The sequence below is a fragment of the Ambystoma mexicanum genome, chromosome 4p (assembly GCF_040938575.1).
Source record: "Ambystoma mexicanum isolate Mex_15411 chromosome 4p, UKY_AmexF1_1, whole genome shotgun sequence".
NCBI lineage: Eukaryota > Metazoa > Chordata > Amphibia > Caudata > Ambystomatidae > Ambystoma > Ambystoma mexicanum.
In genome coordinates, this window is record NC_090927.1 from 77529276 (window position 1) to 77553830 (window position 24555).

Genomic DNA, 24555 nt, shown 5'->3' on the forward strand with positions numbered 1-24555 from the left:
TTTGTTGTTCTTTTTCCAGTCCAGGTTGGAAGTGGGTCATTATTAGTGATCTTGCTTGGGACCATGTTTGTTTCTCCAGACTTGATGGATTTAAGCAGAAGTGTTGAAACCGTCCAAAGTGTGTGGTCATGAGTGTTTGTTCCGTTATCATGCGCAGGCCCGACTTTCGCCAATGTCAGATTTGGAGGGTGTTTATCGCCTTTTCGGGTTTGAGTCTTTCACAACTTTTCTCCTTATCTCCGACAAGGTTTAAAAAGGTAGCAATTGGCAAGTCCTAGACTGTGAGCAAAGTAGAGGACCGTCCCTATCCTGTTTAACTTGGAGCCCAGAAATCCCTTCCTATGAGGGTTGCCCACCGACTTGCTCGTCCATTGAGAATGTCGATAGGTCCATTAGGATTTGGAGAGTAGGGTTCGTCTCCCTATCATTTGGGATATGGGTTGGAGCTACCTCCTTGTCAGCTGGCACCAGCACCACTGAAGGTCTGCAAGTGTCGTTGTTCACCTCTGGCGAGACTTCCACGGGCTGGTTTTGGAGGACCCGTCCTGGTGTTCTGCAGTTTGGAGGGTATGGCCTTGAACCTTGTTAGGTTATTGTCAGAAGGTAACTGCTTTGCCGTCAGCTCATTCCCGCAACTTGAAGTGTTTTTTTCTGAGCAAATGTGGCAAAAGCAGGATTTGCAAGTTCCCTCAGACATTAGACCGTAGCCTGCATTTCATCCGCTTCATATTCTGGGACTACACACAATCTGTTTTTTTCCCCAGTTAGATCAAGAACAGCCCTCTTCGCCAGAGCTTTTGGGTGCTTTCGGGCAGAACTTGCAACTTCTCCTATTAGGTCCACTTGCTGCACAATGTTTGCTGTCTGGTAGCTTTAGTGGACCTCACTGACTGACTGACATCTTTGTGGTGTATCTCGCTCCTGGTTTCAAAAGTTAAATGATCAGTAGATTGAGGTTGATCTCGTTTGCCGTGATAAACCCTCCAATTGAATGCAACACAGCCAATAAAGTCGTATGGTCCTTTAGCGCATCATTTAGAAGTTCATAACATTTTGTAAATGGAGCTAGAGCGATGGTTATTGTTGACACCATTGTGAGTAAATCAGGTTTGTTCTTTCTTGACAAAGCAGTTGTTTAGCTCTGGGCAGGGCCCCTGCTCAGCTAAATAGTAATGCTGGAAAAGTTCATGCCTGAAGTGGACAGAGATGTCCTGTTTCCTGAGAACTGCATGGAACAGTTATTATTACAAGTAGTTTGTTCCGAGTCCGAACCTACGCGGGCTTTCCCAGCACCATCTAATCGAGGTGGGGACGGATCTGTATTCCCAAGGGTACTCTTCCTGTTATCCATTCTCTCGGGAGAAAATAGATGGCTCGGAACTGGGCACCGCTTATGGATCTCCAGATCCTGAACTGAGCCAGTGACTGCATGGTAAAAAAAAAGAGTTAGGTCTGAAAGAACTCCCGGTGGTTTGGGGTGTCATTTGTGTTATTTTTGGTGCTCTCTGGGTCATTTGCCCATGAGTAGTCTTCAGTAGGGGCTGGTGGTTAGTTGTAGACAGTCATTTTGGTGTAGAGCGTTGGGGTCTCTTTCAAGGTTCTCGGCATAATGTAAGAAGAAAAGTTGTAAGGAGTCAGAAATACAGAATTGGGAGCATACTCGTTATTGCTTAGCTTTCCTGTGGCTTCTTTGGGTTGTTTGCCAGAGTCATCAATATCCTTGAGCATTTCGGCGTTGGACAGATCCCCCGGGGCTAAATCAGTCATGTTGGAAACTGGTTTAGGCAAAAAAAGTGATGGCAGTGTGGAATTTGATCTGCCCTTCAGATTTGTTTTGCGGTAAACCCGAGGAGGATTTGCCGGTTTTGTGGCGAGATTATGCGTCTCAAGGATCTGGGAGGCACAAAGCAGGGAAACTGCTTCACAGGCTTCACAGTTGCTAAGGTTTTTCTGGAACACCACCAGCTGGCACACTACTGGCATCCAGTCGATCGAGCGCTCCCTTGTGGGTTTTGTTAAACAAAAATGGGTTTTCATGATCAGTAGATGGTGTGGACGTTCCAGACTGCAGTGTCACGTCTTGCAGCTCCCTCTCATTAGGTGCCAGGGTGCCCAAGTCTTCCCAGGCATGAACTACCTCAATGCCATCTTCAGTTTCTTCCAGGAAGTTTGGCACTGTAAATAGATTGCCTGACTTTTGAGCTGGGTCAGCCCGCGGTTTCCCGTGCATTTGCACCTTTACGGATATCGTGGCTGGTGCCGTTGTTGGCAGAATTTGCTCTGTTTGAGCCACGTTCAACCCAGATCCCTGTGGGCTGACACAGCAAGGAGGTCAGGGTGTGAGGTGAACGCACATTGTCCTCCATGTCACCTTCTGCAGCACTCTTCAATAGAGCCGGGGATTTAATATCGTAATTTAGTGGACCCACTCTGAGAGCTTTATCTGGGTTCAGCACAACAAGATGTGATGTTTGTTCGAGCTGATCATCTGCCCGCTAGTATGATTGTACTTGTAAGAAGGACTGGAACAAATGCAGAAGGAGAAGGTCCAGATTGGGAGGTTGTCGATGGAACTGGCTTTAAACAACTGGTCTCCGGAGTTAACAGCCTTCTCCTTTCGATGGCTTCTGGCCCATTAAGGTAGGTGAAAGTAGGTTTCCGGGGGTCAATGTATGTTGCAAAGGGGATGACTGACCTTGTACAGGTCGGCGGGGCACGGCAGGTGAAAAAGGTGGAGGGTTGGGGCAAGGGAGCAACAAAATATTTAATGTGGCAGTCTTGCTCAAGATTTTAACCGCCGATGTCACAGAGTCTGTCTGAATCCCTGGGGGGGAACAACTCGTCGACTTTGGGCTTTTTGCTGACATCAGGGGCGCCACATCGCCTTCCTTCCCGGATCTTGGAACTCCTCAATGTCCGACCTTCCTACACTAGACACTCGTCCACACTCTGCTACGCTCTGCTTTTCTAGCTGTTGATGAAGGCGGGCGTCAGAAGGAGAATGCAAGGTTTCAGATGAAAGGGGAGAAAGACACCTCAACACGTGTCTCTCCTCGCAGTAGCACGAACACTAGCAGTCTGTTCAGGTACACCAGACACTCGTCCACACTCGTAATGGCATTTATATATCACACTAGTTACTTTTGAGATTCAGAGGCTGCAGAAAGGAAAGGTTTAAGGAAGGAAAAGGTTAGACAGGGTTTCAGTAAATGTGAGGACAACTAAATCTTCCAATGAAATCTAGACAAACCTTTCCCAGCACTAACAGTTCACAACAATCTACCACCTATGAGGGACAAACAATATCAAATTCAATGGAAAAGAAGAGTCTTCAGGGAGCCTGGACTGCTAAAGTCAATTGGAACACAGTTTATAGAGCTGAGGCACTTCTTAGATCAGAAACAGTCGTGCACAAAGTTAGAGAGTTTATAGAAAATCACTTGTAGGGTCACAAGCTGTTAAGCCTCTGAGAACAGAGTTGGAATAAACTCTAAAAGGTGCGGTGCAAGCCCTGTGTTCCTGAGCATCAGTCGTGGGGACAAGAGGGAGGACATCTGGAAGGCTCCTGCGACAGTACTTGGGAGGTCATTGGCATCTACGGGCTCTTTTCGGATCAGCAGCACTTTGCGGTTTCAACGCTTAGCAAACAGTACTGTTGCGTATCTCGGATACCGGTTGGGCTTCCTTCACTCCTTGGGTCCCGCACTCTGGTGAGGAGACTTGAGCTCTGGTCGTCCTGCTTCTGGAAGGTCCTTAGGAGACTCCTGGAGCTTCTAGCCAGATTTCAGACGTTTCACTCGACTATGGATTATTTGACCCTTGGCACTCAGTTCTTGCAGCAGTGAAGAAGTACAGCCAGTCGGGGAGGATGGTCCAGTAGAGTTCGTCTCGGGGTTAGTTGGTCCCACTAACCCAAGGGGAGAAGTTGTTCCATCCGGAGCTTCTCTCTTGAATTGAAAAAGCATGTTTATTATTTTGTCATTAGGCTCGCTCCAGCACTGCAGAAATGCAAGAAGCAAGAAGAACTTGTGTATATGCTTGCAGATGCTTACATGCAATTAACCCTATGGAAGGACAGGAGCACTCAAGGGACCTGACCAACTATAAAACTTCTACTAAAATATGGATACCATGAGAACTCCATAACCAAAGCCAGAGCAGGCCTCAGGAGAATACAGTAGTCCGCAATGGTCTCAGAGAAATCCCAAACCACAAGGTGCTGTGCTAGCAGAATAACCCATGGCATGCGCAGCAGACTGCCAAGGACACCATGTTGCAAAGCGACATTCCACATTCTGAGCCAAGGTGACATTGGCGGCCACAACGAATATTCCCTGTAAAATACATGTTAATTCAAGGCAATTGAGCTAGCAAGACTAGTTTCTGACCACGTGACCCGGCCAAGCTGAGAACGAGCCAGGGCTCACAGGCTGGGAACGAGCCGCCGCCCCATGGCCAGACAGTGGGCCGCAACGTATCGATACCTCCAGACGCCTTGTACGATGGGAATGGAACGCTCTCATGACACTATTGTAATACGCAGACACATAGTTGCAATCTGCTGGGACATAGTAGACATGTACTGAGAACAGGTGTCTTGCGGGTTGGGAACAGAGTTTGTCCGAGACTTAGGGGCCCGCAGCCTGACCAATCAGGACACTGGGTTCTGGGGGTAGATGGCGAGGGTTGCCAACCAATCACTGGGCTTCCTTACTGTAACTTTTCAGAAGTAGCAACTTTTGGGGATGATCCAAGTACACCACCTGACACAGTGCCTTCCTATACTGGACCTACCACGCAGGGACCAATCCTGAGCCTTGATAGGTTTAGGAGGGAGTTTGCCGAGTGACGAAGGTTATTGCATCATGGATGTATAAAACTGGCCTGCAAGCCAGACTGCGGCGAGATGTGCCTGAATGTCGTTCATGCATATGGCCCCTGTGCGTTTCGTATAATAAACCACAGTCATCCTTTGCTCCTTGTGTGGACCTCGACTTCTTGGCACCAGGTAAGGAGTTAGGGCCTTCCGTGAGCTGGGAGTTTGCGGACCCTTGGCACAGCTCTGCCGGGCCCCAGAAATTACCCTAACACAGCACAGCAGCAGGGCTTCACCGGGCCATTTCAAAAGGTCCAGGAGGAAGAAGCAAGCTTTGTTCACGGTTTCTTCATCTGGTCTTTCTCCCAGTGGTCGACTCTGCCTCTAGTCCCAAAACCCTCGCCTTTTAAGCAAGTTTCTCCCATTCATGCACAGCCTAGGCTGTCAATCACGCAGTGCCAGCCAATCAGGACTGGTTGCATTCCGGCAGTCCTAGAGATAGAGGACAGGGGAGTTTCGGGAACCTCCCTCACATCCTGCCCTTCCAAACACACTGGAGCCAGAGGTGGGCTTCAGGGCTGAAGCCCGCCAAAGGCAAGACAAACAAAGGGTTCAAATCTGCCTCGATATGACAGAGTAAAACCCAAGAAAGACCTCAAAAATGGCAAAAAAAGAAGTAAGGGGCCATTTTGAAAAAATGGTCATCCATGGGTGCTGTACTGCAGCAGAGGGATCCGCGTGCAGTGGAAAAGCAAAATGGTAGGAAAAATTAAACCACTGCCACCATCCATTTAAAGTATTGAGGGTAACATAAAAATGTTACATGAGAGTAAAGGATAAGGGGCTACTAGGGAACCCCCTAGCACTCCACAATAGATGGGGTGTGCAGGACCTACAAAGAGAAAAGGTAAGTAAAGTCAATTTCACTTTACTATTTCTTGAGAACTATAGTTCACCCAAGAAAAGGTATTTAAACCTTGTGAGAAATCTCAAAGGATTTCTCTGTGACACTGCACTGAAAGTAGATGCATATGGAGTTTGCCTGACTCCAAAAACAGTAATAACACACAATCCAAATCTGGTCAAAACGCATGAGAGAGTGAGAAAAGGTCCACTCTCTCGCTCCAGGGTTAAAATTAAAAAGTCCTAAAGTCCAGCAAAAGAGCTGGGGGTCTCTAAGGTTGAAGGGAATTAGCACAGAAGTGAGAATTCTCCCTAACACTCGTCCCCCCAGACTAAGGGACAGGAGGATTTAATCCACTCCTGGATGAATCTCCTATTCCAGTCGTTCAAACTTTCTGGAGAGACCATCAGCATTTTGGTGATTACACCCTGACCTGTGTTCGATGGTAAAATCAAACCCTTGGAGGCTGATTGACCATCTCAACAATTTTGGATTCTCCCCCTTCATCTACATTAACCATCTCAATTCTGTCTGAATAATGAAAGTAGATCCATACAAGTATGGCCTAAACTTCTTCAGAGACCACACAATGGCAAAACATTCACGTGCTATAGTTGCCCACCTTGTCTCATGGTCCTTCAGCTTTCTAATGATGAAGCAGATAGAGGGATCCCTACCTTTCTCATCCAATTGGCTCCAAACTGCACCTATCCTTGTATTCGAAGCACCTGTTTGTACAATGAAGGATTGGTTATAATCAGGATCTCTCAAGACTGGTGCTTGACAAAGGGCTTTCTTCAGTTCTTCAAAGGCCTAAGTGCACTCCTCATTCCACCTGACCTTATTGGGGAATTTGGGTGAGGAGATCACATTTAAGGGAGAAGCTATGGTCCCATAGTTTTCTTTGAAGTTCCTGTAATACCCAGTGAGAGCTAGGAAGACTCTCACTTGAGTCTGAGTAGTAGGGGTGGCCCAGTCTTGTACAGCTTGTACTTTGCTAGGCAAGGGCCTAAGTTCACCTCCTTCTACCTCATGCCCAAGGTAAACCACTTTACTCTAACCAATTTGACATTTACTAGCCTTGATGGTCAGATGGGCCTATTCCAGAGCCTGAAAAACATATCCTAGATGGTGAAGATGCTCTTCCCAAGTGAGGCTGAACACTGCCATGTCATCCAAGTATGCCATGCAGAGGTCCTCTAACACATTCGGAACTTGATTCACCATCCTCTGAAATGTAGCAAGTGCATTCTTAAGTCCTAAGGGCATAACCTTAAACTGGTATAAGCCTCCTGGGGTGGATAATGCAGGTTTCTCCTTGGCATGGTCTGTCAGGGCTATTTGCCAATAGCCTGAGGTCGGTTACATGTCTTTACACTGATTTTATTTTACCGAATAAATGTTTCAACGAAAATGTTTCCTCTAAAACATGTTCATCGATTGTATATTAATATAACTAGAAGTGTTTATTCACCGAAACAGATTCACTGAAAATAATACGGGTTTGATGAAACAATGAAGGGTATGAGGAAAGGACCCTATCTGAGTGAATCTTGGAAACTGACAGTTGGAAACGATGGTTCTATGTCATTCACCAGCTGTCCTGTGAGGTAAATGCTGTGAATCCCGAAGCCAGGTCAGTTTCAGTGATTATAAACTAACACAAGTTAGTGAGAATTCTTAGTAATACTGATATACAATCGTTATTTATATCGATATAGAGCAAATAATAAAACCTTACAATGAATACAAACATGTCCCTTAAGGTAAAACATGTTTCTCCCTCATTTTATAGTGCGTCAGAATGTCAGATCTAGTGGAGTTTGTAATTTCGAAAAGGGGCAAAAAACAACTAGTTGTTAAAGGATACACTTACAACCAGGAAAGAGAATTTAAAGAAAAAATATACTGGAAATGTTCAGATTACTGTTGTGTCTGGCTTAGCTTGGTAGTGGGAAGGCAGAAGGAATGTTGTGATGTCATGTGGAGTGTTTGTGTCTGAGTGTCGGAATGCCTGAGGGAAGGTTCTATGTTGGGCAGGTAGTCAGCCTGAAGCCTGGGTGATGGGCTTCCAGTGTTTCTGTCCTATTAATGTAACTTAAAAGCAACTCACATGACTGCCTCTAAAGATACTTATGAAGCTGTTAATAAACCTGGCAAGTCATCCTAAGAAGGCTGGGAGTCACTTCGTAACATTGGTGACGAGTCGGTCTTAAAGAAGAAGAACCCAAGTGCAAGAAAAAGTAGGAAGCTGAAGAAACCTGCTGTGGGGGGTGCAGGAAAGGAAAAGACAAGAATAAGGACAATACTCCCCCCAATACAAGTAAGACCCATCACCCAGGGCGCCAAAGGGGTAGGAAAAAGACCCCGTAGACCCGTAGCATGAGGGACCAGCAGCTCATGATCTGGAGGGAGAGCTGAGTCCCGGGGGCTGGAGAGGGAGCTGGGCCAGAAGATGAAAGGAAGCTGTGTCCCAGTAATGAAATGAGAAGTCATGCTACATGGGATGTAGAAATGAGCTGGCCCATAGGGAGAAAAGTGATGCTGTCCCGGTTAAGTGAAGTGGGAAGTAGTTGCTTTCAATGTAAAGTGGGAGGTTTGCCCATAAAGGAAAAGCAGAGCTGTCCCATTAGGTGTAATCATATGTCCCAGCAGGTAAAACAAGGGACAAGGCAAACCAAGGGAAAGCTCCCCATGATGACGAAAATTAAAGTAAATGAAGCCAGGGTGAAGGGATGTGTCCTTTGTACTGGTAAAGCATAAAGCGATCATGGCGCATAAAGCAGAGTCAGTAGATGCCAGAGACAGTGACCGTTGGGTGAGCAGAGATCTTCACTACCCTGTGTCTGGCAAGGGAATGCTGACGTCAGTATGGAAGTGAACGGAGTTGGCGAATGAGCAGAATGCTCAGGACATGCAGGAATCGTGGCTTGCAAGGTTTAAACAAGCTGAACTTTCAGGAGTTGCAAGAATCGGGAGGCTTAAACAATGCGGCTGTATCGCGTCAAGGGTGAGAAATGATGGGGATTTCCGAGTAAGGAACCCACAGGCATGAGGCTGCGTGTTCAGGACGCAGCGTAACGTTCATTGAGGAATAGTACGGCACACAGAAGTTGAGTGTGCGCTGTGTTGTACTGTGGCGGGACGTTCAGGTAGCGGTCTACCCAGCGAAGGGAAAGTATGCGATGCACTGTTGGAGTACTACATATGCATTCTGAGCGGCATGGAGAGGGAATAAGTCTATGTATTGTAAATGCAACGCAGACTTGGAGATCTATCATTCTCCCCACCGAAGGAGGAACGGTGCGGGGGCCGAGGTGCTGTTTGGTTGTCTAAAAACTGATGGACAGACCACTGAGATGGTGATGGGTTATCTTCTAAAGGATTCAAGGAGAAGGGACTTAAGTATCCTTTTGTGATATTATCCTTGTGTGTTGCGCCACTGATATTTCGTGTTTCAACAGTGGATGGTTACACTTTGAGGATTTGTAGATACATAGGAGGTGACATTGACGTCTTTTTTTAAGCAAATGCATTTCTGTTCAGCTACTTCAGGTAATGGTATGGGTGTTTGCTGCATGGATTTCTCATGATTATTTGTGAGTGGTGTGGGTCATGTTTGAAGACTAGGATTAACCTTTTTAGGACTTTCAGCATTTAGGCCGCTTTATAGCGACATGGACTTTTAGGATTGGATAAAGAAATGTGCTCATGACATTTATTGTATTGGATTACAGTCTAGAACTAACCTTCTTGAGGATTTTCAGCGTTTAGGTCGCTAAATTGCGACATGGACTATTAGGATTGGATTGGTTCGGAAATCATGAAATAAGGTGTTTTAAAAAAAATGCATCATTTCTAATGTATAGAGCAATGCAATGTGAACTGTATATTCTCTTATGTGATGCATTGTGTACAGCATAGAAAATCTGTATTGGCTCCGGGAATTTAGTGAGATTGGGGGTAGCGCCTTCAATTGTTTCTTGTATACGTGTGGATATGATTGTTTGGTGAATGCGGGGGTAGCGCCTCCCATGTGTTTGGTTTTGGGTGAAGCTTATATGTGATATATAAGTATGGTTTTGCTGATGGTGTGAATGCCAGGTCAGCATCTTTGTGCCTTCCAAATGTGATTTCTGGGGTTAGCACCTTCAGTAATATTTTGAGTATGGGTGTGGAATGATATACACAAGGGCATTTGGGAGATAGGGCCACGTTATGTGGTGTTTGGGGGTAGCGCCTCCAGTACAGTATGGGCGTGATTGTGATGAGTCGTGCAGGGTTAAACAGTGTACGTGGGTTTATGGTGGTAGCGCCACCATATATGTCGGGTCATGACTCTAATGAGTTATGCATGGTTATCCCACGTATTTCTGTGTGAGGTGGTAGCGCCACCAAGTGTTGGAGCTTGACTGTGGTCAGTCAGCCAAGGTGAATGGTTTGGTATCTGGGTGGTAGCGCCCCCAGTAGGTGTAGGGTTGTGACTGCAGTATAAGTCACGCATGGTTAGGGGTATGGGTGTACGGGTGGTAGCGCCCCCGGTTTTGGTTGGTTTGGGCGTGCCTGTGGTATTAGGCATTGCATGGTCACGTATTACCCCGACTTTGTGGTTTATTTACCACAAATAATTTATTGTTCTATTCGTTGTGTACGTGCGGCTGTGTTTAGCTGTGCTGTGTGTCCTTCTATGACTCTTTTCACCCCATCAGGGTCCGAAGTGCGACAGTGACATTAGTTGTTGGTCCTGGTGTGCCTGGCCAGCGCATCGGGTATGAGGCGAGTGTTTGAGTGTCAGAGCACATGTTGTGTGCTTTCCCTGATGATGTGAGTCAGTGTGAATGATTTTGATGTGTATGGAGGTGTGTTGTGTAATGTCTGTGTTGTTGTCGGAAGAGGGGAGGTGTGTTGTGTATGCGTTATGTATTGTTGCTCTGTGCAATGTGCCAATGTAAGGGGAGGAGATGTGTTGTGTCTGGCTTAGCTTGGTAGTGGGAAGGCAGAAGGAATGGTGTGATGTCATGTGGAGTGTTTGTGTCTGAGTGTCGGAATGCCTGAGTGAAGGTTCTATGTTGGGCATGTAGTCAGCCTGAAGCCTAGGTGATGGGCTGCCAGTGTTTCTGTTCTATTAATGTAACTTACTTAAGGACTAATTAACTGCTTGTGAAGGTGTCCTGTGAAGCTGTAATAAACCTAGTATGTCAACCTAAGAAGGCTGGGAGCTGCTTCGTAACATTTACCATAACAGCAAATGCAAAGGAAGGGCTGTAACCCATGGAGAAAGTCTAATCCACAACGTGGAACACAACCACTTTCCGGATAGTACTAAAATCTTAATAAAAAAACTGTAACAGAAATGAGAGAAATAGTAGAACAAAATGTGGATGAACCAAATGGTTCAGTGATTAAAAGAGTATGCTCGAAACTCCAATTTTCTCGTTGCTGGTCAGATGCCACAGATAAAAGTCTTACAAAGGCAATTATGTAAGCATCGGCAGACAAAAAACATCTTTCCAAAAGCACCAGAAAACTTTCAAGACATACAATTGCTGCCCAAAATGATAATAACAGACAAAAATGAAGGGTTCTTACTGTTAAATAGAGAAAATAATGACCAAAGATTACTAATTATGGGAACATTAAAAAATGTGGATTACTTGAAAAATCCGAAACAATGGCATGTTGATGATGTTCACAGTATGTCCCAAACCATTTCACAATATTATACAGTACACGCAATGATTGAAGAAACATTAATCCCATTAATGTATGTCCTTATGCCAACCAAATCAGAAGAACAATACAAACATATTTTTCGATTAATTCGTGGAACATATCCCCTAATTCGCCTGAAATCATTGTACTTGATTATGAAATTCAGCAAATTAAAGCGATTATTGACATTTTTCCATCATGCACAATCCAAGGATTTTTTTTTCATTTTACACAATCAGTGTGGAGAAAAATACAACAAAATGTCATGCAATCAAGATCCATAGATGATTTAGAATTCCAGCATAACATTAAAAGATTGTTTTCATTTGCCTTTGTACCGATAGATCATGTGGAAGAATATTACGAACATTTGACAGAATCAGAATTTTTTCAAAAGAATAATAATTTGGCATTTATATAGAGCTACGAACCCTCAGGTATCTGAGCGTTGTTTATTATTACCCATGGTGTGTGGTGCTCATTTATCGAGCTCGGAAGGATGAAAGGCTGAGTTTGGCGCTGCCGGGATTCGAACCTGCTTTAGACAGCTCTGCACGGATGTCAAAGCAAGTGCTCTACTCCCTGTGCCACTTGACCGGCACTAATGAAAAATACTTACAACCACTTCTCGATTGTTTCGATACAACGTGGCTAGGACAATTAACAAGAAGTGGATCAAGGAGAAGAGCAAGATTTGATAAAAAAATTTGAATTTTTATCATGCAGTAGTAAACAGATATGCAAAAACAAAAAATAAAATAGAAGGGAGGCATAATGGATTGCGATAACCTTTCAAAACGACCAATCTGAGCTTGTGGACATTTATTAAACATTTAAAAATGGAACAAGCACACCAAGAAATGCAGATTGCACACGTTGTAGCACGAGGGAAAATATGCAAACTCAGAGAACAAAATATCGAGACACACAGGAAAGATTGAAGGAATGCATTTTGGGATTTGAAAAATATTAGAAAATAAACTAAACAGCGTAGCATTCAATATAAAGTGTTAAATAATGAAAAAATAACTTACCACTGCATTCCGGAAACCACAAATCCATTAAGAAATCCGAAACCAAGTACATACATAGCAATAATCCAGGGAATAACAACAATAAAAACCAAAAAGAAACAAAAAGAAAGCAAGGCATCCAACCTGAAATCAGCAACACGAATTGCGTAAAAAATCCATAAAAAAAGGAGATCCAGGAATAGTCAACAGCGAAGCAACTACAAAACCAATAAATCGCTGTAAGAAAATGTCCAAAATCCACGAAAAGTTGAGACAAGCTGGAACGTAATCCAGGAGTAATTCATGGAGAAGTCCATGAATATCTGGAAAACCAGAAAAAAAATCCAGTGAATCCACCGATAAAGAACCATTCCAATAATCCAGCATTCTCCGAAAAAGAACCATTCCAAAAATCCAGTATCCGCGAGAAGAAAAAAAAATACTAAAATCCGGGAAAAAAACTAAAACAGGAACTCCAAACAACACGTCCAAACGGAAAGTATAACTTCAAAAATGGCAGAGATATAATAATGTCAATAGAAATATATAGAAAAAAATGGGCCGCACAGCGACCCCAGGTGGTCAAATAAAATATCTACAGGAACAGTTGTATTTTAGAAAATAAAGTAAATATATTAGGAAACATAATGTTCATTCATTATTATTCAATTCTATACTATGTTAAAAAAAATCTATGAATGTTTTTATTTATATAAAAGTTATTAAAGTAAATATATATTTGCAGGTATGATGTTTATACAGTAGCATTCGATGTTAAAGAATTCAAGGAATGTGTTTTTCAATGAAAAAGCCATTTATTAAATGAATTTGGTAAAAAAGCTCTCGAAGTACATTCTTTCGGGGAAAAGACTGTATACCCCTGAGGTCGGGTCAAATGTGCTGGGGAACTTGGCTGAGCCATGTTTGTCCACCAGTTCATCTGTCCTGGGTAAAGGATGGGTATCAGTCGTGGTGACTGCATTCAGAGGTTTATAGTCCACGCAGAATCTCAATTCTTTGGTTCCTGCCTTTAGCACTAGTACAACTGGACTAGCCCAGGGACTTGTAGATGGCTCAATAACCCCAAGGTCAAGCATATTCTTGATCTCTTCCTTTATGTGGGATCTGACATGATCTGACATTCTGTAACCCCTGCTTTTGACAGGGAGACTGTCACCAGTGAGAATATCATGCTGGCCCCAAGGGGTCAAGCCTGGTGTCAGTGAAAACAGGGAGGCAAACTGATTCAACAGAGCCTTGCACTCCTCTTGTTGTTGCAGAGTCAAATGTATTTATTGATTTACTCATTTATAAAGCGATCAAAGCCCCAGGGCAACTAGGCGCTGATACAAACTTATGAAAATGGTTACATGTATTAGGATCTTGGCATCATAGTTATAGAAATTATACATTGCAAAATTACACTTTTACACATTACACAATATACATTTTTATACACAAGTGGTAGCGGTGTTGGTCAAGTACCTAAAGAGCTACTGAGGTAGAGCTGATCAAAATAGTAGTGTTTTTAGATTTTTTCTGAAAAACCAGAAGGAGGTGTCATTTCTGAGGTGAGTGGAAAGAGCATTCCATAATTTGGGAGCAATAGCAGGGAAGCTAGTTCCTCCTGCATTTTGTCTTCTGTACTTGGGGGTGATGAGAAGATTGGTGTATGGAGAGTAGGTTGGTCTGTTAGATTGTGCTTTGCAGATCAGGTTGCTGAGGCATAAGGGTGCCTTTTTAGCAATACATTTGTGGGTATTGATATTAGTTCTGTCCTGGGCAGTGAGCCAGTGGACCCTCCTCCTGATGGTGGACATGTGTTCGTGTTTAGGGACGTTTAAAGCGACTCTGATGGCGTTGTTTTGAACAACCTGTCATTTTTTTATGTTTCTTAAGCTAGTTCCCGCCAATAGTGAGTTGCAGTAGCCGATCCTGGATAATATCAATGCTCTGGACAAGGTGATAGAGTTATCAGCAGAGAGGAACGGTCTACTGGTTCTTATCACTTTGGCAGTGTAGGCTGCTGAGGAGACGACAGCAATGACTTATCTATTTAAGGTAATAGAAGAGTCGGTGTACACCCCCAAAGTTTTTATTTCTTTAGCAACTGTGATAGTATTACCATAGATATTGAATGATTTGTATGTCTGGGGGAGGTTGCTGAGTTTAGTTTTATATCCAATGAGGATTAACTCCGTCTTATCATCGTTAAGACATAATTCATTAAGTGCCATCTAAGCCTGGATGGCCAGGTAAATCTTGTTTAGGTTTTTAGAATCAGTGTCATGACATCCAATGATAGGTAGGAGTATTTGCATATCATCCGCGTAGTTTGTATACGTTATACCCATATTGTCAAGTTTATCAAATAGGAGCTTGGTAAAGGCATTGTATAATGTGGGTGACACACAGAAGCCTTGCGGTACGCCACAGGTCACAGGGGCTGGAGGGGCTGCTGAGTTGTCAGAAAAGACCCTCATGGTCAGATTGGTGAGAAATGATTTAATCCATTTGATGGAATCTGCTGAGAATTGGGAAGCAGTCTCAAGGTGTTGGCAGAGAATGTCATGATTGACCAGATCAAAGGCTGCAGAGAGGTCTAAGAGAAGGAGGATGCACAGTTCCCTGTTGTCATTATATTGGTCCATTTGTGTTTTCAGATCTAATAAGGCAGTCTCTGTGCCGTGACCTGGTCTGAAGCCTGATTGTCTTAGACCCAGGAGGTTATTATCTTCCAAATGTTTTTGGATGTGCAGATAGGCTGCATGATCGAGTATTTTTAGAAATGTTCATTATGAAGAGAGTTTCACTCCTTCAACTGTATCATCTGAAGGTTGTCCCCTGAGGAGATCAGGGTGAGGCTCACTCTCTTCCTCCACTTGATCAGAGGCTAGAAGCAAAGCTCCTAGTTCTCGTCTGGAAACATAAGCCTTCAGACGATTAGTGTGATAGACCCTAGGGGCCTCCTTGGAGTTGTCCAAGTCCACTAAATAGTTGACCTCTTCAAGTTTGCCTACAATCTTGTAGGGTCTAATCCATTTGTCCTCTAAGGCCCTCTGCCTTGTATGTAACATCACCAATAGAAGCTGGTCTGGAGTAAACTCCACCATGTTGGCCTTCTGGCCATGCCAATGCTTGACCAGAGCCTTACCTGCTTTCAGGTTTTCTGAAGCTTCTGTCGTCATTAGTGCCATCCTCCTCCTGAGGCCCAGCACATAGCCAGTGACTCTCACTGGCTGCAGGGAAGGGACACTCTCCAACCCTTCCTTGATCAGGGCCAAAGGGCCTCTGACTGGATGACCATAAAGAAGTTCAAAGGGGCTGAAACCAACCCCTGCTTGAGGGGCTTATCTATAAGCAAAGAGAAAGCATGGCAGTAGAAGGTCCCACTTTCTTCTAAGGTGTTCCTCTAAAGCACATATCATGCTCTTCATAATACGGTTAAACCTCTCCACCAATCCATTGGTTTGGAGATGGTAGGCTGTTGAGAACTTGTAGGTCACTCCACAGTTTAGTTTTTCAACATGGTCTGCATGTAGTGGGACATAAAGTTTGATCCCCTGTCAGAGATGCTTTCTTAGGAAAACCTACCCTGGTAAAAATACCAAGAAGGGCCTTAGCCACAGCCTGAGCAGTAACATTTCTCATAGGTATGGCCTCAGGATACCTTTGAGTTAGGCAAGTGCTTCCTCAGCTCAGGAGAGCAGGCATCTAAAATAAATTCTAGCAAAAAAGATTCTCATTCCTTCAAAGGTGTTCACTCTGTAACCCTTAACCCAACCGTCTATGTTTTTCAAACATTTTTTTTATTGGTTTAATTAAACCTTTAAAAGGAACAAAAAACAAAAAACATTCATACAATCACAAATCACATCATAAGTGCCCTATCTCATCAATGTGAAACCAGCAATTAATCATACATTTTGTTACAACTTCTCTTTAACTTATTTTTAGCTCGAAATATGTGAGTCTCACACAGTTACTGTTTTTATCTCTGTGTCCAAACACTCTTTTAGGACTCGGAGGAACGTCACCAATGCGAACATCAACGGTCTATGGGATACATCAAACAAAGCTTCCCACCATTCTTCTATAGTTAGTGTTTGGTATTTGCTAGTTATTGGGGCGAAGATGGTTTTTCTGTATTGGGAAAATTCAGGGCAGGACATCATCAAGTGTTTCAGAGTCTGTTTAGGGGCACCACAGAATCTACAAATCAAAGACATCTTAGCAAATTGCGTCCAGGTAAGCTGGAAACTTACCTGACTTGCTTTCCTGATCATCATTCGAGAGCTCTTTATATGCGCTAATAGCGCCATGGTTAACGCCAGGGTCGTAATGAGGCCTTATACGTTCTAGTAGTACTTGATGCAGGTGTTGTGTTTTTTGTGTAACCACATTAGCCTTTGTTCCTACAGTTAATAAGGGCATGTTTCTCTTAATTTCAGCCGAGTTAGATTGGTTGTTCGTAGGGGCTTGTGCAATGTCGACTGGTTTGCATATGTCGTGTCGAACATTCCACCACGCACCCTTGCTCCCTTGTGCCATTCTATTGTTGGAATCATTAAGATTTTCATTTGTGACACCTGTAACTTTACACTTAGAAATTGAAGCAGTGGCCAACTTCTTTCTTTTCTCATCAAGCGTCATAAACGTTGTAAGAAGTTGGGGATGTTCTTCTTGTGCTGTAGATGGATGATGTATTACTTGACACACTCTTCTCGGCATGTTATCTGGAGGTAGACCCTTTATTTCACTCGAAGCATCCTTCTCAGGCTGATTCGAGGTTGCTGGTTCAATTTTATCATCGTTGATCTTGGGCATAGATTGTTGCATTTCAGCAGGGTTTGGGCCTATATTGTCAGGAGGTAGCTCTTCATCAGAATTTACATCCTTAAGACTTGGCTTATCCTGAAGATCAATTTCAGCAGGTTGCATAGTTGGTGCATCTTCAATTGGATCAACATTATCAACATCCTCATAAGTTGACATATTCAACAGATCCGCAGAAGTATCACTAGAGCTTGGGATGAGAGTCGGGGCTTCGATGTCCACAAAAGGTCTTTCCATTACTGCCGTTTTCAGTTTATCACATTTTCCATTTACGACTGTTTTATTTAAGGTCACATTTACTGTTTTGATGTTGCGTAAACACTTACGCGAGTCAATTCCTCGTTTTCTTCTCTTTATCGGTTGATTTTTAGATTTTTTCAGAATCGCACTCATCACTTGGGGTTGTATTGCTTGCTGATCTTGTGGAATTGCTGGTTTTTTGAATATGTCGTATAGATCTGGTGGCTTATCGTTGCCGTCAATCCTTGATATTAGAGTTCTGAGGATTTAATCCGATATTGGATGTTGAAGCCATTTGGGGGTCTTGCAAAGCTAAATTCCCGGCTGCTTGGCTCACTTTTAGAATTGTGCTGAATTGAGATGATTGCCGGCTCTCAATTGATTGCGGCGTGCGAACTTTCTGTGACGTGGGGTCTCTCACTTCTTTTTCAGCAACAAGTGTCACACAGTCATCTTGTTGTGAGGTCAGTTCAGTTGGTGTTGAAATTATTTCATCTGTGGGCGAGCACTCAGGCTTTCCACTGTCTTTGTTAGAGCCCTGTTTCAGGGAAGACGTCCCTAACTTCTCCAAGTCTTTGTTCTGTGTGACTGCTGGCGGGGTCTTCTTATCCGCATTGGCTTGGTTCGACGGTGGCAAAAATTGGCATTTGGTGCATATGAATTTGGCACCTGTAAGTTTAGCCTCTTTTTTTTGTTGAAAGAGGTTCAAAGCTTTATGGATGAGTCAGAAGATGACATCTCTGATGAAGTAACGTCAGGTACATTTCTGTCTTGCGTCAATTCTTCGCTTAATGATTTTACTGAATCTATGGAGACTGAGTTCACTATTTACATTTTTTTTTTTCTGTGAGCATCTAATGTTGGCTAAATGCTCTAATCGATTCTCCTTCTTTTGAGAAAAGGCGTTCCATCCGTGATTTTGGCTTGTTGAAGCTTTCCCACAGTCAGGTTTGAATTTAAAAGCGGTTCAATAGGGGACTATAACACAGCAACTGTAGTTTTATTAAAATTAGATGAAGTCCTTTCTTTGTTTAACCTTCTGAGGTCAAGCAAAACTTTGCTTACCACATCTAGTGAATTTCTTCTGTTATCACGGCAGGGTAACACTTTAAAATCGGGTGTAACTAGTGGCAACTGTGTGTGCACAACACTTGGTGAATTAATCCCCCTTGATTTCCGGTGATCAGGCGAGGGGCAAAACACATTGTCCACATCCTCTAAAGCCGTCGCACCTCCTGTTCTGCTCAGGGACGACTGTGCTAGATTTTCCACAGTACTGAAAAAGCGAGCGTGCGGAGAGCCTAAATTCAGGAAACTGTTCGTGCTTAAACATGTGTTGGAAACAGGGAGATACGCCCCTTTCTTCCGCACCGCCCGCGTTATCAGGGAAGCCGTTCAAGTCCCCAATGTCAGCTGGCGCAAGGGCGTGACTGTTTATCGAGCCCCAAGCCAGATCACGGAGGGGAGCAACGTCACAGGAATCAAACACAGGCAAGGTGGAGAGAGTCACCGACTCGCTGCCAGCAGAACCTGGGAGTGGCGCTGAATAAATACTTTCAGCCGATGCATGCAAGAGCGGCCAAATTACATTGACAGACCCGTTCGCTCGAAGGGCTTCATGCGAGATATTGGCAATTACATCCGCTGTACTGATCGCAGAAATTTCGTCCTCATGTGGTGCGCACGCCATAGAGTCACTTACTTGGGGGAGCTGCAATGGAGTGGACGCTGGAGCAGTGCATTCAAAATGCACTCGGATGAAGTTCTCATGGTCCCTGAAGAGGCAGCTTCCAGTTTACGTTGGGCGCGTGTCTTCGAAAACGACGCCAGTTTAGAAGCGTCTCTCTCATTTCTCCGTGAAAAGTGCCGAAGGCGCCAAAAGCGAACCAGACGGGAGAGCAGTCCTGCGGCAGCGCACACAGGTATTCGGCATATACAGGGGAGGGGGAAGGGGAAGGAAGGAGAAAAGGAAGGGAGGGAAGGGAAAAGTAAAAAAAGAGTAAAAACACACAGAGGGAGGGACAAGGGGAGAAGGAGAAGAATGGAAGGACGAGGACTGAGTTCCGCTTAGGGAACCAGGAGAGGTAAGTCAGAAAGGGAGAGAAAGAGCACAACCGTCGAGTACTCCAGTACTCCACGGACTTCCTCGGACTCCTCAGACTCTGCCAGACTCTGCGCCCGCTCCGCGGGGGGAAGCAGGTTTAGTAGGAAATCACAACACACCCACTGTAGCAGACACAGAAGAGTTGAAGCAGGTTATCTAGGGAAAGCAGACTCCACTCCTTGCACTCCTCAGACTCTGCCAGACTCCGCCAAACATTCACATACCCAGGTATCTCAAGGGGTACCATCAGCCTTTTTGAGGGTCCTAAACCTCTTAAGGTACTGGGAAGGAGCTAACTGACTCATAATCCTCTCTATCACTGGCACCCAACTCCATCACAGCCATTCAGGGGTAGCCTAGACATGATACATGGAATCAAATCATTCACACTTATTCCTCGAAGACCATAGGTGTATTCAAACGTACCCAGCCAATCTAACACATCAAGTTTAGATTCATACATACTCACTGCTTCTTAAGGCAGACAAGGCCTCTTGGGACTAGTTGACCTAGAAGACCCTCAGAGGGAAGCAGAATCAAGAGACATCTTTCTCATTTCCATTTCATGCTGCATTTCTCTTTCTCTTAGTTTCACCTCTTGATGTTTGGTTTTAGCTTGGACATCTAGTTTCTTTAAACCCAACTCTAATCTTAGTCTCTCAAGTGCAACATATTCTGGGTTTAGATTTGGACCTTGTGAGGTCACAATGAGACGTGACTGAGGTACAGGGGCAGACTGTGGAAGAGGGTGGCTCCCGTCTGGAGACTCCTCTCCCTCCTCTGACGCCTCTTGCAGATTGGAGTTTAACTCTAAACTATCATCCTCATCCTTATCTCCCACACTATTTTGGCTACTAGGTGTTACAGGCCTACTACCCAAGTTTTGGTTATTTAATAACCATACAATCAATTCACATTTTTTTCCTTTCAGAGTCAGCCCCCTGGTTTTACACTTATCTTTCAGCTGTTCTACTGTCAGGCAAGTCAGGGCTGACTCATCAAAGTTATCGATATTTGGCATGTTACAATTGCTTACCTTTTTGGTGGAGTTTAGCCTTGTGGCTGGGTTAGTTGGGCTCAAGTACAACAAATAATCAGTGCAACCAATCTATGCCAATCCCACTGCCTGCCACCAGTGTTAGGTAAGAATTGATGCAGTCACACTGTGTGAGACTACACAACACGTATCTGCTTGGTGGTGGTCAGGTGGTCAGTCATAATTTCGACAGTAAAAATGTCGACAGTCAAAATTTCGAAAAATACATGTCGAAAAAAATAATGTCGACAAACAATAATGTCGACATTTTTTCGAAATTTTCTATTTATTGAATAAATAAATAAATATATATAACTAAAATGTGTTGAGTATGAGGGGTGAGAGGGTGGTGGGGGGTGTGGGGGGGGTGGCAGGGGGTGTTGGGTGAGGGGGGTTGGGGGGTACACCCCCATAGTAAATGATACTCTTTTTATTTATTTAATTATTGAATAAATAAATGAATTAATATATAATTACTATGTGTTGAGAATGAGGGGTGAGAGGGTGGTGGGGGGGTGTGGGGGGGTGGCAGGGGGGTGTTGGGTAAGGGGGGTTGGGGGGACACCCCCATAGTAAATGATACTCTTTTTATTTATTTAATTATTGAATGAATAAATACATAAATAAATATATAATTACTATGTGTTGAGAATGAGGGGTGAGAGGGTGGTGGGGGTGTGTGGGGGGTGGCAGGGGGGTGTTGGGTGAGAGGGGGTTGGGGGGACCCCCCATAGTAAATTATACTCTTTTTGTTTATTTATTTATTGAAAAAATAAATAAATATATAATTAGAATGTGTTGAGTATGAGGGGTGAGAGGGTGGTGGGGGGACGTGGGGGGGTGGCAGGGGGGTGTTGGGTGAGGTGTTGATAGTTCTAATTGACATTTTTTGTCGACATTTTTTTTTCTAAAAAATGACTTTTTACATTATATGTATAGGATGTCGACATTATTGTTTTCGACGTTTTTCTTTCGACATTTTTGTTTGTCGACATTTTTGTTTCGACATTATGACTATAAACCCTGCTTGGTATTAGGTGACCCACCTTTTGGTATACATTTGTACTACACAAGTTGGTAGTGTGACTCAGCAGCCAGGCCTATCTCAAGAGGGGTAAATGTGAGCTGTAGGGCTGTACAAACGAAATCCGTAAATACAAGTAGCCAAGTAACACTTACACTCAAGGTTTCTGTTATAAAGAGTTATTTATTTAATTAACATCAAACTTTAAATAAGCATTCTTTAAAAAGGCAATTTGTGTAACAATGCAAATATACTTTAAAATGACTTATCAGAATCAGAACAAGTTAGTGGTACTCTTTGGATATGCTTCTTACACAATTCCCACTCCTTCAAGCAGTAACAGTCTTTAAAGAATAGACCAATGGACTCTAGTAGCGTTAGCTTCTCACGCAAGTAAAAGGTCTTTCACGTTATACGCGAGTGCTACATTTTCATTGTTCATGATATTTTAGATGCAACAAACAACTTCTACTCGCTTAAAGCCTTACGTGATATAACAGGGAGCTGCATACTCTTGCCGGCAATGCTCGTGCAATGTGTTTGAACGCTCTGCTTCACTTACTGGCTTCATAGACACTTGTTCTGTGGGTCGCACTACTTTCCCAACTTCTGCCACAACTTTTACTGCTTCTGGTTTGCCAGTGATCCGCACCCTTCTGCTGAAAAGGTGTCTCTGGTCCGGCCACACGTTTTGAGAGTTCCTCTCGCTTCTGAGACCCATGGATGGATAATTGCTTCTTGCCTCGGTCTCCTGCATGTCTGTAGCTCAGCAACCACAGCAATCAGGCTCAAATGGAGAAAGACAGTTCTCTTGCACGTATGCCGGTGCACAGCCTCTGCACTTCAGAGTTTGGGAGAACAGGACCCTTTCAGAACAAGCAGAGGAAATCTTCTGTTTCCAGGTTCCAGCGTCCCTCTTGTTCTCCCACTTCTGCTTGGTTTTCCAGCCTTTTACCTTCTTCCTTCTGCTACCACTACTACAGCTTGCATTCCAGTTACAGTTGCAGCTCCTTCCACTCCTTCCAATGGCATAAACCTGAGGTGGCCGTTTATGCCTCCCAGGTTCATTCAGGTGTGGGCTGTTAGGCTTGATAGCCTGACTTCTGCAACTGCATGCCTCTTCAGCCCTCTTCCTCGCCCCAGTACTAATAGAATTATATGACTTGTAGTCCTCATCAATTAAGTTAGTTCCTTCAACAATTGAGCTATTTTTAAGGGTTGATGTATTTCCCTCATACTCATTAAAAGATGGACTGTTAGGATTGGTTGTTACAGAGGAGTACATGGGATTTAAGGCATTTTCTCTAGATGCTTTTATATTATACCTTCGAGAGTAAGGGGGTATTTATACTTAAGAGATTGTTCTATTGACAAGGTTTGCTCAGATTTAACAGAGCTGCTACCCCGGTTCACAGATTTTCCATGTGTGTCAGGGACACTATAATGGCAATATGCCATCACCTGTTTCTGGCAACCCAGAAAGGATCCTCCTTTCAGAGGACAAATACTGTGTCTCAACCCACAGGATCCCCTCACCACCCTGGGCCCTGTCCCCTCCCAGGTGATCCTCCGGCAGTACACCACCCGCAAGGTCCAGATCAGGAAGCGTCTGCCTTTCCCTGGCCACCTGGGAGGAGTCTCTAGGCAGAGTTTTAGTGAGGGATCCAAAGGATTCATCACAGTGACCCACAATGGGCTGAGTGACCACGTCATGCTCACTTGGACTCTAGATTATGATCAGGCAAGTCAGTCAACAATGTAGCGGTCAATGTCAAAGGGAATAGATCGATTTGAACCCCCAAGATATAAATGCATTTAATACAGAGTTGGTGAAGAACACTCATCATTGTGGACTTGTTCGAAACGTAACAGAGGCGTAGACAGGGTAGGGCCTGAGTGGGCAAGGCCCACCCAAAATCTGGAAATGCCAACTCCGTAGCGCTGTGTGAGCATTTACCTAGGTTAATGTCACTGCCGTGGTCCCAACTAAATCAGCTTCAGGCCCCAATTGTTAGACAATCCTCTGCGTAGGAAAGGAACATAGAGAAATAAAATCCCTTCAAAAAAGCTACCTTTTAACCCCCATTGAAAAATGTAGATGCTGCATCAATTTAAGAACACAATATAAAAATTGGGTGCGTCTCCATACAAGTAGTCTGAATAACGCTAATTGGAGATTCCTATTTAAGATATTAAAGAAGAATGATAGCCGGAAATTCTGGCGCAATTATAGAACGTATCTGGATTGTAAAGTTCCTCTAATTTTGAATCTGTTACCTGAAGAGATCTGGGTGAAGCAAATCACTAGCAACCATTTCCCCCACCAGGAGAGTGACAGTATGGCGAATGTTCTTTACCAGGGAGTATTGAGTTAAGAGGAATTTGAGGAAATAGACATTTTAATGAGTATCAATAAACTGAAGGCATCTTGAGCCACAGGCCCTGATCGATTAGCAAATGTAGCAATTAAAAGCATGCCTGAATATTCGGCGCAGGTAATGGCAGTGGTAATTCAGGGAATATTCCAACTAGTTGGAAACGTCAGTCATCATCCCGGTATGTAAGAAGGGTAGTAGGACAGATCCTTCTGCTTATAGACCACTATTAATGATTGGCTCGTGCTGTAAAATCTTCACCGGACTTATCTGGGAAAAATTGAAAGTTTGGGTCAAACAATTGGACCTGTTGCCCTCCTTCCAAACTGGCTTCCGGCGAGGTTGTAATACCTCTAACAACGTCTGGCCCTTAAATTACATAATGGCAGAAACCATGCGCCACCCTGGTAGGAGACTCTATCTATGCTTCATAGATTATACATGTGCATTTGACAGGGTCCCATTCTTTGGGATACACTCAGGACCTGGAGAATA